We start from the raw sequence: 5,003 nt of genomic DNA on the forward strand, positions 1-5,003 counted from the left end.
GATGGTTCACCCTGCTCTAACGCTGGGTCTATATGATCGTTGTTTCTGTCGAGGCGGGATTTGGAGCGGCGCTTACGCCGCCGCTTTGACTGCTTCTCGAGGGGACAACCCTTTGTTGCGTCCTTCCGTTCCTCGTCGTCGTTTTCTTTTGGTGTGTCCACCATGTATACGTCATGTGATGAAGTGGGTGTCCAGTGCCCTATGGGCAGTGGTTCCTGTTCGTCGCCTGCATCATCGTCCATACCGTCGATGTCTTCGGAGTCGAAGTCGAGCATGTCGGTTAAGTTATCGACAATGGCTACTAAGTGGGTGGTGGGTGGGCGGCGAATTTCTTCGTCGTCCGCATCCCAATCCTGCCGGACATAGTTCGGCCAGGACTCTCCTGACAAGGAGAGAGACTTTAATGAATTCAGTATGTCGCCGAAGGGCGAGTGCTGAAAGATATCCGCGGAGGTGAACTCCATGATTGGCGCCCAGTCGGATTTGATAGGAACGGGCGCAGGCGGTCCGGAGTCCGTGGCCGGGGAAGGATCCGGCATTTTGGCAACACGGCTCTCGTGAAGGGTAAGGTCAATATTCGGCTCGATCGCCGCTGACGATACGGCCTCCATGACGGGATCTATCCACCCGTCCATGGATGGCGCAACTGGCTCTGAATTGAGGCTCGGAGCGGCTGCCGGTGCGATCTCCTAAATACGGTCCGATGGTAGAGCTAAATCGTACTCATCGTGACCGTGTGGCGCATAAGGCAGGGGCTCGAATCCCTCGAAGATCAAGTCTCCGCGAATATCGGCCGTGTAATTTAAGCTTCCAAACCTGACCTGATGGCCAGGGGCGTAGCTTTCGATCTGCTCCAGATGGCCAAGCGAGTTGGCCCGTCGTGCGAAGCCACCGAATACAAAGATCTGTCCGGGGAGAAAAGCCTCACCCTGGACTGCATCAGTATCGATGATCGTAGGAGCCATCAAGCCTAACAGCGACGACATAGAGGAACTCTCAATGAAAGCACCAATGTCGGTGTCAAAACCGGCGGATCTCGGGTAGGGGGTCCCGAACTGTGCGTCTAAGGCGGATGGTAATAGGAGGCAGGGGACACGATGTTTTACCCAGGTTCGGGCCCTCTTGATGGAGGTAAAACCCTATGTCCTGCTTGATTTATTCTTGATGATATGAGTATTACAAGATTTGATCTACCACGAGATCGGAGAGGCTAAACCCTAGAAGCTAGCCTTTGGTCTGATTGTTCTTTATTGTGTCCTACAGACTAAAACCCTCCGGTTTATATAGACACCGGAGAGGGTTAGGGTTACACAAGGTCGGTTACAAAGGAGGAGATATACATATCAGTATTGCCTAGCTTGCCTTCCACGCCAAGTAGAGTCCCATCCGGACACGGGATGAAGTCTTCAATCTTGTATCTTCATAGTCCAACAGTCCGGCCAAAGGATAGAGTCTGGCTGTCCGGAGACCCCCCGAATCCTGGACTCCCTCAATGACCTTCTCGAAGAACTTGTCCTTGGGGGCACTTGAAGACGACATGATGACCTAGATCTGTGAGAAAAACAGCTCGAAACAAAGACGAGAGATATTTGCGTGATACAGGAGTCAAAACCTCCGAGAGATTATATAATGAATTTTTACCGACCAAAATACGTAACGTGCAAGAAAACGGAGTCCGGAGAGCGCACGAGGTGCCCACGAGGCAAGGGGCGCACCCAGGGGGTAGGGCGTGCCCCCCACCCTCGTGGATCCCTTGTGTCCTTCCCGGACTGCCTCTTATTTTTCTATTTTTCTAAATATTACAAAACGGAGAAAAATTGCCATTAGAACTGTTTTGGAGTTGGTTTACTTACCGTACCACATACCTATTCCTTTTCGGAGTCTAAAACGTCCCGGAAAGTGTCCCTTATGTATTCCTCCAGGGTTACGGTTTCAATAACATTGGTTTCAACATTTATAGGATTACCTGAGATATGATGTTTGATTCTTTGACCGTTCACCACCTTCGGATTTGTGCCTTCGAAGTTGTTGATTTTTATGGCACTGGAACGATATACCTCCTCGATAACGTAAGGACCTTCCCATTTAGAGAGAAGTTCTCCTGCAAAAAATCTTAAACGAGAGTTGTATAACAATACATAGTCACCTACATTAAACTCACGCTTTTGTATCCTTTTGTCATGCCATCTTTTAACTTTTTCTTTAAACAATTTGGCATTCTCGTAGGCTTGGGTTCTCCATTCATCAAGTGAGCTAATGTCAAATAAACATTTCTCACCGGCAAGTTTGAAATCATAATTAAGCTCTTTAATAGCCCAATAAGCCTTATGTTCTAGTTCGAGAGGTAAGTGACATGCTTTTCCATAAACCATTTTATACGGAGACGTACCCATAGGATTTTTATATGCAGTTCTATTGACCCATAATGCATCATCAAGTTTCTTGGACCAATTCTTTCTAGATCTATTAACAGTCTTTTGCAAAATTAATTTGAGTTCTCTATTACTCAATTCTACTTGACCACTAGACTGTGGGTGATAAGGAGATGCAATTCTATGATTAACATCATACTTAGCAAGCATTTTACGGAAAGTGGCATGAATAAAATGTGAACCACCATCAGTCATTAAATATCTAGGGACTCCAAACCTCGGAAAAGTAACTTCTTTAAGCATCTTAATAGAGGTGTTATGATCGGCACTACTAGTTGGAATAGCTTCTACCCACTTAGTAAGGTAATCAACAGCAACTAAAATATGTGTATATCCATTAGAGGTAGGAAAAGGTCCCATATAATCAAAGCCCCAAACATCAAATGGTTCAATAACAAGTGAATAATTCATAGGCATTTCTTGACGTCTACTAATATTACCAATTATTTGACATTCATCACAAGATACAACAAACTTACGGGCATCCTTGAAGAGAGTAGGCCAATAAAAACCGGATTGCAATACCTTATGTGCAGTTCTATCTCCAGCATGGTGTCCTCCATAAGCCTCGGAGTGACACTTGCGTAGGATCTATTCATGTTCATGCTCAGGTACACAATGTCAAATAATACCATCTACTCCTTCTTTATAAAGATGTGGGTCATCCCAAAAGTAATGTCTCAAATCATAGAAGAACTTTTTCTTTTGCTGGTATGTGAAACTAGGTGGTATAAATTTAGTAACAATATAATCAGCATACAATGGAGCAGTTCGAGAAGCATTTATGACATTTAATTGTTCATCAGGAAAGCTATCATCAATAGGTAGTGGGTCATCAAGAACATTCTCTAACCTAGACAAGTTGTCTGCAACGGGGTTTCCAGCTCCCTTTCTATCAATAATATGCAAATCAAATTCTTGTAGCAAGAGAACCCATCTAATAAGTCTGGGTTTAGCATCTTTATTTTCCATAAGATATTTAATAGCAGCATGATCCGTGTGAATAGTTACTTTAGAATCAACAATATAAGGTCTGAACTTATCACAAGCAAATACAACTGCTAAGAATTCTTTTTCAGTAGTAGCATAATTTCTGTGGGCATTGTCTAGAGTTTTACTTGCATATTGAATAACATTTAATTTCTTGTCAACTCTTTGCCCTAGAACAGCACCTACAGCATAATCATTAGCATCACACATAATTTCAAAAGGTAAATTCCAATCAGGTGGCTGAACAGGTGCAGAGATCAATGCTTTCTTAAGTATTTCAAATGCTTCTACACAATCATTATCAAAGACGAACGGTATATATTTTTGTAATAAATTAATCAGAGGCCGAGAAATTTTTGAGAAGTCCTTAATGAACCTCCTATAAAAGCTGGCATGACCAAGGAAACTTCTTATACCTTTGATGTCCTTGGGACATGGCATCTTTTCAATAGCATCAACTTTAGCTTTATCAACTTCAATGCCTCTTTCAGAAATTTTGTGCCCCAAGACAATACCTTCATTAACCATAAAGTGGCATTTCACCCAATTCAAGACAAGGTTAGTTTCTTCACATCTCTACAAAACTCGATCAAGGTTGCTTAAGCAATCATCAAAAGAGGATCCATAAACAGAGAAATCATCCATGAATACCTCACAAATCTTTTCACAAAAATCAGAAAATATAGCCATCATGCATCTTTGAAAGGTAGCAGGTGCATTACATAAACCAAAAGGCATACGTCTATAAGCAAAAGTACCGAAAGGGCAAGTAAAAGTGGTCTTAGATTGATCATCAGCTGATACAGGTATTTGAGAGAAACCAGAATAACCATCCAGAAAGCAAAAATGTGTATGTTTGGATAATCTTTCTAGCATTTTATCGATGAAAGGTAAGGGGTAATGATCTTTTTAGTAGCCTTATTTAATTTGCGGAAATCAATTACCATCCTATAACCTGTAATGATTCTTTGCGGGATCAATTCATCTTTATCGTTAGGAACGACAGTAATACCTCCTTCTTAGGAACACAATGGACAGGACTTGCCCACTGACTATCAGCAATGGGATAAATTATACCTGCCTCAAGGAGCTTTAGTATTTCTTTTCTTACCACTTCTTTCATCTTAGGATTCAGTCATCGTTGGTGATCAATAACTGGTCTGGCATCTTTTTCCAAATTTATTTTGTGTTGACATAGAGTGGGACTAATGCCCTTAAGATCATCAAGAGTATATCCAATAGCAGCACGGTGCTTCTTTAGAGTTTTAAATAATTTTTCTTCCTCCTTCTCTGAAAGGTTAGCACTAATAATAACAGGATATATCTTCTTTTCATCAAGATAAGCATATTTAAGAGTATCAGGCAATGGTTTAAGCTCAAACACGGGATCACCCTTGGGTGGAGGAGGATCCCCTAAGATTTCAATAGGCAGGTTGTGTTTCAGAATAGGTCCCTGTTTAAAGAACACCTCATCTATTTCCCTTATTTCATTCATAAACATATCATTTTCATGGTCTAGCAAATATTGTTCTAAGGGATCACTAGGAGGTACGGCAATAGAAGCAAGACCAATAATTTCAT

This window comes from Triticum aestivum, chromosome 2A, assembly GCF_018294505.1.
Source record: "Triticum aestivum cultivar Chinese Spring chromosome 2A, IWGSC CS RefSeq v2.1, whole genome shotgun sequence".
Taxonomy (NCBI): domain Eukaryota; kingdom Viridiplantae; phylum Streptophyta; class Magnoliopsida; order Poales; family Poaceae; genus Triticum; species Triticum aestivum.